A 9,690-nucleotide genomic window follows, 5' to 3' on the forward strand; every position below is an offset into this window, starting at 1 on the left:
ATATATATATATATATATATATATATGATGGAGCATATAGAGGCCAGAGGTTGGTTCCATGATATCTTCCTCAATTTCTTTGTCTTGCCTTTTACTTTTTGAGACAGGGTCTCTCACTGGGCCTAGAACTCACTTTATCTAGAATGGCTGTGCAATGAGCCCCCAGGATCTTTGTGTCTCCCCTCTCTCCCTGAGCTAGAGTTACTGGCACAAGCTGCCTTGCCTAGCTTTTACATGGGCGATAGGGGTCCAAACTCAGGTTCCCCTGCTTGTTTAGCAGGTACTCTACCCACTGAGCCAGCCACCTCCCCAGCCTTCTTAATATAACATCTTTACCAATAGTCTATTAGTGATTTGGATGAAATATAAGAAGGTACATGTCTACATCCTCAGGTGCTTCCCCAACACTGGGCACACAAGTACAGGCTCAATAACTAGAAGTCACACACCGCTTGTTACACAGCTCCCACAGCTCCTGGATCCCAGCTGCTAATTACAGGAATGAACTTCTTAGGCTTGAACATCTCTGGCCGTTTAAAAAAGGACCTTGGGTGTCTCACTCACTGCAGTGGTTTGAATGAGAAAGGTTCCCACACAGGCTCATGTAACTGAACTTGGTCCCCAGTTAGTGGTGCTGCTCAGGAAGATTACAGAACCACTAGGAGGCGGAACCTTGCTGGAGAAAGCACATCGCTGGGGGCAGGCCTTGAGAGTTTATAGCCTCTCCCAATTCCCACTGGTTCTCTCTGCTTCCTGCAGAAAGATGGAAGGTTAATCAGCCAGCTTCCTCTCCTGCCTCCTTGGTTTCCCTCTATGAGAAACTCTCTCTGGAACTGTAAGCCAGAATAAACCCTTGCTCTACTCCTTGAATTGCTTTTTGTTGGGTCGTCTATCACAGCAACAAAGGGTAACAAACACACACTGTATCCGTCCTTCCACAGCATGAAGATCCTTTCGATGCCCTAGGAGCTGGGATGGTTCGGAAGTGAATGTGATCTAAGAGCCTCTAGCCCGCAGCAGTAGGACTGGACGAGTGGGCAACAGAACTTGTGTGTGGCACTGTAACTGCAGTGTTATGAAGTCACAAGCTAGGGATTGTATTACTTGATAGCTCATAAGCTCTGATGCTCTGGAGCTACACATACACACACACACACACACACACACAGAACCAAATTTCTAAGTTAAAACCCACTCTTTCCTCTGCTCCATTTTCATTGCCATAGCCTGTCTCTTTAAAAAGTTAATTTGTGTGTGTGTGTGTGTGTGTGTGTGTGTGTGTGTGTACCTGCCTGACTGAGTTTATGTGTACCACATGAGTTTAAGTATGAACAGAGGCCAGAGGATATGGATCTGCTCAAACTGGGGTTACGGACACTTGTGAACCACCTTGTGGGTACTGGGAACCCAATGTAGGTCCTCTACAAGAGCTGTCATCACTTTTGACTGCTGACCCATCTCTCCAAACCTTGCAGCCTTGTTCTTAAGCTGACTTCATATCATTATAATGTATGTACAATGAAAGGTACCCATGTTAAGTGTACAGTTCTAATAATATTGCCATTTTATATGCTGTGTTAACTACAGTTATGGATAAAACAGAGAGCATTCCACCCCCACCCAAGAGTTCCCATGATCCTTCCAGTCCTGTAATATCCATGGGTGAGTTTCTTCTAGAGATTCAAAGTAACAGCCACAGTCTGCACTCACATGTGCACCCCTTCTTTCACTGAGTATTGGATTTTAGAGACTTGGGCCAGAGCTGGATTAAGTAGCTCATGATGCATGATGGCAGCAGTGTGACTTGGCCACGTCTCTAGTCGTCAATGAAGGAGAGGAAATTTAGCTTTATTTTACTCAGTTCCAGGCCTCACCTTTTAACCCATGGATAAGTTGGAAACTCTGGAATGTCCTACAGCCAACTACTGAGAGAAATGGAATGCAGGGTCCCTCGGGACAGGGTGGACCAAAAACCAATAGAGATAATGTGCCCAGACCCAGAGCCTCGGATAGGAATGGAGCTTGTACACCATGGGCCCTAAGGCTTTCCCCTCTCTAGCTAAGATACTTCAATGCCTTCGCATTTATTCTAGGACCTGAATTCTAGATCATATTTACAAAGACAACATGCAGGTGGGAAACCGACAGACCTGCATTCTTTCCTCATAGTATGACAGAGAAAAGTGAGAAAGATGCAAGAGAAAGTACAAGGAGACATGGTAGATGGGTCAGATGGGGGTTAGTGACCAGTTGACACAGTGATCCAAATGGGGCTTCATTTAAGGTGATTCAAGACAAGGGGTTTCAAGAGCTATCAAGACCTTTACCAAGACAAGATAAAAAAAAAATCATTATTCTTAAGCTTGAGGAAAATAATGAGCAATTGGCAGGCCTAAGAAGTGACTGGAGTTGCAAATTTATTAAAGGTCTGAATTAAGGTGACAGAGGAAAATGGAATCAAATGGGGGAGAGCCTTGAGTACTGGTGGGTGCCTAGGCATGTGGTGGACCTTCAGAACCTGGGTGGCACCTACCAGAGAGAAGGGTCCTTTCCATTGGATTTGCTCAAGCCTACAGTCTGGAAGAGATTCCTCTCCAGGCTCTGGAAATATGAGTAAAAAAGCCAGAGAAGTGGATGTTAGGGGTGCCTGCTTTCAGGTCAGAGGGAAAACCAGGAAGGTGCACAGCTCCTTCAGATCTTCTCATACCCATGGATGGAGGGGACCACAGCTACTTCTGTCACTATTGCTGTGTGTGGCATCTTTCACTCAGCACAGTGTTATAACCCGGAGTTCCCAGAAATAAAAGAAAAGCCTCCCCTGGGCTAAAGGTTCTCCAAGGCCAAATGAGTGAACTTTGTGACTGTGGAGAAGTAGAATGCTGCAGAGCAGATCCACATTATCTGGGGCTGTTTTCAGTCCCTTTAAAAGCCAATCGTGGCCCACCTCTGTGTCTTGCCTAACATTGTATAGATTATCAAAATGTTTAAAATGTGTGCTCGACAGACCACTTTCTTGCATCAAAGCAGGAGTTACGAATACCATCAGCTAGTATCTGAAGCCTGCAACATGGTTTTCCCCACTTTGCTCTAACCTCCCTACGAGTCCTGCCTTAATTTGTGACTTTACTTACTTTATAAGTAATGAAATCTCATGCAGCCCCTTTCACAGTGGAACATGTTTTTCATGAATTCATTGTTCTCAGGCCATGGACACTCTTCTTTGGCTCAAGTTAAATTATCCCAAGCTGTCTTTTTAACAACTGTGTTATTGCATTGACAATATTTTAGAGCGTCCTTCATCTGTGAAGATATTTTTCCAGACAAACATAGATCCCACTAATCAACAGAACCTGGATAAACTGCCCCAATGAGAAAAGAAACCAAAGCCTACAGTTCATGGTGACAGTTTTTACTACCTTTATGACTAAGAATCTGTGGGAAATCCACTCGGATGAGATCACTGCATCCTTAAAACCAAAATAATGCAGTTACATTAACATACTAATCTACACAAAACACCTCTCATCGGGCGCACTGGCCTGCTCCCCACCCTGGCAATGCTAGCCCGCACTGTCTTTTAGGCTCAGAGACCACACTGGTTTCTTAGGCACGGAACACATGTAGTCATGAGAAGGCCAGTGTTCCAGAGGACTCTGCTTTGGGGTGAATACTCTAATGTCACTGGCTTATGGTTCTTAAACAAGGGTCCGTGCATTCTCATTTGCGTTGGGTCCCACAAGCTGTATATCTTATTTGCTTGATATTATTCAGACATAAATGCTATTTCTAATTCACTCTCACTAAACTGGGATCATTTGCTATTATTTGTTTAAGAATGTGGGGTGAATGCCTTAGCTCTGTCCATTCCCTGTGTCTTTCAAAGACACCAATATCCTTCATGTGTAGGTGGTATAAGACTATGGTGCAGGTTGGAAAGTCAAGAAGAGCATAAGAACACTGGGAGGAAGGAAAATACAGTTTTTATGCCCGTGCAAATCGGGTGCTTAAAGGAATACTGTCACCAAGGGAGCCACTTTAAAATTAACTTTTTGGAGTCTGTAGAAAAGCCTTATCAAAGGAAAATAAATTATATACATACTTTGATACATAGGTCATTAAACACATGTACCTCACATCATGTTAATGGATCTTAATTTGATTCATTACTTGAAAGAACTATAAAAAAAGGAATTAATGTACACATCTGCAAATTGACAGAGCTTTGATGAATGATATACGTGTTCACAAGAAATTAGGATTTCTTTTGGCCTGCTCTTTTAATTTTTGAAGTTAATTGTGTGTGTCTGTATGTGGGTATATATGCCAATTCAAAAGGGCTCAGTGGGTAAAAGCATTTGCCCAAGACGGGTGACCTGGGCTCAACCCCTGAAAGAACCAATCCTGCAAGTGACCAACTGTGTGGACTGTGGCTTGTATTTCCAAAGCTCTAACCAAGTAAGAAAAATACCATAATAACATTACTATATATATTAATTATTATATTATAATTAATGTATTATTTCTAACAACTTTATTGAGGTTTACTTCATACAGAAAAACTTCACTTAAATGTGTACAATTTGACAAGTTTAAACATTCATAAACCTATGATAGAATCACCATATATAATTCCCTTGGTAGCCTAGAAAGATAGTTCAGAGGATAAATGACATTGCTGCCAAGAGTGATGACATAAATTCAATACCAAAATCCTACACAGCAGAAGGGGAGAACCAATTTCCAAAAGACATCCTCTGACTACCACATGAGCACCAGGCCCTCACACAAGTGTACATTCATATACATTATAAATAACAAAACATTAAGTAAAATTCTCCTGTATTGAATCACCAGTTCCAGAGAGAAAAATATTTGAAATAAAATTAAGAGTATTTTTATGAAAACCAAGAAATATAATGCCTTAAGGTGAGGAGATGCTCTCCAGGCAAGCCCCCAATCAGGAGCTATTGGCAGCTGACAGCTAGCTACTAGGGGAGGGAACATATTCTCTTTTGAGGATGCTCTCACTGGTAGGTTTCCAGTGTTCCAGCAGAGGCCCCAAGGTCATGCATACATGGGCTGCACTACTTAGACTTAGTAAGTCATCAAAGAGAGGGAGAAGGACAGGGACAAGGAGAGGGAGAGAGATAGGGACAGAGAGAGGGACAGGGAGAGAGACAGAGGGGGGAGGCTGAGAGGGAGCAATTGGGGGACACAAGAAGATTAGAAGAAGAAAATAGGGTTGGAAATATTTCATTGTATACATGCTTGAAATTCTCAAAAAGAAAAAATTACAAATAAAACCAATAACAGTAGTGATATTTTATATGGTGGTTTTCTCTCTCTCTTTCTCTCTCTCTCTCTCTCTCTCTCTCTCTCTCTCTCTCTCTCTCTCTCTCTCTCTCTCTCTCTCTCACACACACACACACACACACACACACACACAAGCCCACATTTTCTAATACTAAAACCTGAGCTGTTTAATTGTGCTTTACATTCTACATTCAACATACTGGCCACTTTTCATCATCTCCTTTAGTGGTGGCTGCATGTAATCACTTGAGCAATGTGTGGTGTGTGGTGTGGGTTGTGTGTGTGTGTGTGTGTGTGTGTGTGTTTAAACAGGTAGTAGAATTTCCACTTATTCTGTTAAAATTTAAAATGTCTTTGATTCACTCTAAGAGTCTGACCCGAAGCTTGGCTGCTGGTCAGGCGCTCTGAGGTCTTCAGTTTGTCTGGTGTTCTCTGTCTGGGGCTTACTGCTGTTATTTTCTGACGCTGGGCATTCGGTCCAAGGACTTGGACATACCAACAACCACTGAGCAGCATCCCCAATTCTGGATATTAAAAAAAAAATTAACTTAGAACTTCTATTAAAACAAAATGTTGCCATGAAAGTGGCTTTTTTGTTTTACTCTGTTTTTTTGTGGGCTTTTGTTTTTGTTTTTGTTTTGTTTTGTTTTGGTCAAAGAAAAAGTTATACTCTTGTTAATACAGAACAATGTAAAAAGACATAAAAGTATAAGCTTTGTGAAATGTTACATTATGAATCCCACATTGTAAGAGAATGGATAAAATTCAGTCATAAAAAAGAAAGAAAAAACAAAGAAATTAAATCTCCATCCTTAGATGCAGGTTTTCTTTGTGACATTTAGTGGTCAAGCCCACCATTAAGATGCAGGGAATGTAATTTTAGGGATGAACATCAGGCTGTGTTTGCCTGCATGCACAGGAGGAGTGGGAGAGCAGAGGAGTGCACCCTTTGTCGGGCCCACACCTCTGTGGCACCTCTCTGCCTCTCAGATGATCTCTCTTGAAGACAGGTGAATAAACAGGGTCCATCTTAGGATCTTACACTAGAGCTGATTTCCCTCTCTTGTGTAAACTGTTGTGAGAGTCTTAGGGGCTGTGGTGGAGGCTTTGTGACCTCATACAGGAGAGTCAATGGGTCTCATTTATGTAAAAACAAACAAAAAAACAAAACCTTCTGTCCTCGACCTGATGGGGCGCGGGGGGTTCTTCCCTGCCCGAACAGGCTGGAGCTAGGTTTGCTATGAGTCCAATAACATGACTCTCTGTATATTTGGGTAGCACAGGCTTTGCTCCAGTCTCTTCCAGAGCCACAGAAACAAGCTGGCATGAGTTCTCACCAACAGAGCTTAGCATTTCAAACACTCTCCCTCGCTATCTCACACAGACTGTCTTCTGAGAGGAGGCACATGGATTGGGGGTAACACACTGATACACAATAGTCACTAGGGCTGCTGTTACTTGGTGATCTGCTCTCTGGCACTACTGGAGCACCAACTCATCCAAACAAAATTTCCTAGGTCTCCCCCTGTCTGGAGACAGCGAAATAACGGAACACCCTCTACGGAAACCCCAAGGGCCACTACCACTCCTATTTTTACCTTATTCCAGCTCTCCAGGAAGAGAAAGTGAGTAACACATAGTACACTTGGGCCTCTGCTCTCCTGTGCATACACAGTAACATAACCAGATGGAAACACATTTCCCTCTGCTACTGGAAAATAAGAGCCACAGGAACAGAGTTGGCTTCAAAATCCTTCAGTAAGCTTTTCTTTTGGGTATTCTATCAGAGTTAATATTTACTGCTTACATGAGCTGCAAAGACTCACTCACACCAGGTATGGAAGACTCTCCCCACCTTTATTTTTATCTATAGCATTAAATAACATTTTAGTATTACAGAATCCTGTTTATTGCCCATCATCTTTTTCTACTATCCCATCAGAACGTCCTCTCCCTCAAAATCAACTGTAAAATATGCTGCCCAGAGCAGTGGCTGCCACTGCCATCAGCCCATCCACTAATCAGGACTGAATGATGATACTCACACTGACCACTTCTTGCGTAAATGCTGTCTCCTCACGTTGTACTGTCTCCACTGCAGTAAGCAGTTGGCTGATATAAATTCTTTATATCTCTTTATTTTTTTAATGGGCAGCCTGGAGTGATTCCCTTTCACAGAGGAATAGCAAGACATCAGGACTCTCCTTTCCAAAGACATGAGGTGGTGTGGCCAGTTTATGAAGACATCAGTGAGATGGCAGAGTGGGCAGAGGTGCTGCCACCAAGCCTAACAACCTGACTTCAATCTCAGGCCCCACATGGTGGAAAAGACAGAATTATTCCTGTCTTTTGGCCTTCATACACACACCGTGGCACACATGTGCATATGTACATACACACACATGCTCACTCGTGCGTGCAGGCACATACATGTGCAGTCAATCAACCAATCCATAGATAGATGATGCACCTATGAAGAGACATTATCCATGACTGAAGCTATCCTGCAACTTTTAGCAGGTAGGGTTAAGCAAGCTCACTCATGGATCAAGGAGGAGGGGACAGGCTGAAAACCATGTACCTTCAAAGGGTAGTGGTTTTATATATTATAGGTCATCCATTTATATAAGTTATAATACTCCCAGGCCATTTCTAGCAATTTCATGTCAATTGGTAGCTCCAGAAGGCCTGCCTTTACTGGGAGAACCTTCATCCTGCAGCTCTCCAGGTTCATCAATCTACATCAAGAGTCTTTCATTTAGGGATACAGACTTATGATTTCAACCACTCATGTGTGCATGCACACACACACACACACACACACACACGTGCATGTGGAAAGACAAAGGTCAACATCAGTATTCCTCAATAGCTCTCCACCTATTTTTTGAGACAGGATCCCTCACTAAAATTGGAAATCCCTCACTGAATTTGGCTAAACTGGTTGGCCAGTAAGCCCTAAGGATCCACCAATCTCTGCCTTCCCAGTGATGGGGTTAAAAGTGCACATCATCAGCCCTGGCTTCTCACTGCATGCGTTCTAGGAATGGCTACTTGCACTGTAAGCATTTTATCCACCAAGCCATATATACTCCAGCCCCAATGCCACTCCTTTTTATTACTACACTTACTAATTCAGTGTGATTGCCAGGGTAGATTGGGTGTGGCAAAGAATTGGTTCTCTCCTTCCAAGTGTAGGTCCTATTGGTTGAATAGATAGTCAGGTTTGTAGAAAGTTCCTTTACCTCCTGAGTCATCTCACTATGCCCCCAGTGCTCATTGCTAACAAGACCTATAACCCAGGACATCCCCTCTGTCATAGACACACACTGACAATCTGAAAGCCATTCACTGCACATATTCAAGTGGGTGCCCCATTTCTAGACTACTCTCAATGTAACACTGTGAATTAAAATTTATACTAGTCTTAAAATTCTCTCAAAATTTATTATATTTTATCCTGTTTTATTAAATGTGAATATTTAAGGTATGTCACACTTTTCATTGTCCTGTGTTACATTTTCTTGACAAAGACCGTCTTTGGCACCAGAAGGCATACTGAGACAGGCAGCTGTTGGGGGTCAGTGCTTAGAACCACTGACAGGGGTGGATTCAGATACCTACAGGGGTTGCTGCCAAAGGCAGCCAGTAATTAAAGAAGTTACTCAGCCGAGTTTTTCTGAGGGAACAGAACTTAATTTACTGGGGCTGGCACTCCTGCGGCCAGCAGAAAAACTATAAACACTTTTAACCCCTTGGGGCCAGAGAAAAAGAGAAGGAAAGAGAGAAAATTCGCATGTGTATACACACACACACACACACACACACACACACACATGCTGAGTGGATGAAACAAAAGCAGAGTTCAATAACATCATATACAAACACATACATACATGCATGCAGACCTACAGACAGACATATACACATTTATACATAGTCTGGTTAGAGCAAAGCTCCAGCAAGCAGGCTCCAAGCATTTTATACATACATACATACATACATACACACACACACACACACACACCACTGGTGCATGGAGCAAGCTTCAATACACACCCAGACAAGCTTTACATGTATATATACATACACACAGTTGATGGATAGAAGGAACAATTTCCCAACCCATAAGACACACAAACCTTACACGTACACATAGTCAATGGACGCTCCAACCCTTATTCACACAAACTTTACACATATAAATACATACACACAGTTGATGGATGGAAGGAACAATGTTCCAACCCCTATTTGCACAAACTTTACATATACACACATAGTTGGTAGATGGGAGAAACAATGGTTCAACCACACTATACTTCCACACTATACTTTTTTCTTTCTTCCATAGTTTATATATCTCAGCAAAATCTT

The 9,690-nt window shown here is 42.5% G+C and overlaps 1 protein-coding gene across 5 annotated transcripts in view; it reads right to left on the bottom strand.

Moving 5' to 3' along the window:
- Nek11 (NIMA related kinase 11) overlaps positions 1–9,690 on the bottom strand; it is a 238,726-nt gene that overhangs the window by 207,652 nt on the left and 21,384 nt on the right. The gene's annotated exons all lie outside the window — the stretch shown is intronic.

Source organism: Mastomys coucha, unplaced genomic scaffold, assembly GCF_008632895.1.
Source record: "Mastomys coucha isolate ucsf_1 unplaced genomic scaffold, UCSF_Mcou_1 pScaffold23, whole genome shotgun sequence".
In the NCBI taxonomy this organism is placed as follows: domain Eukaryota; kingdom Metazoa; phylum Chordata; class Mammalia; order Rodentia; family Muridae; genus Mastomys; species Mastomys coucha.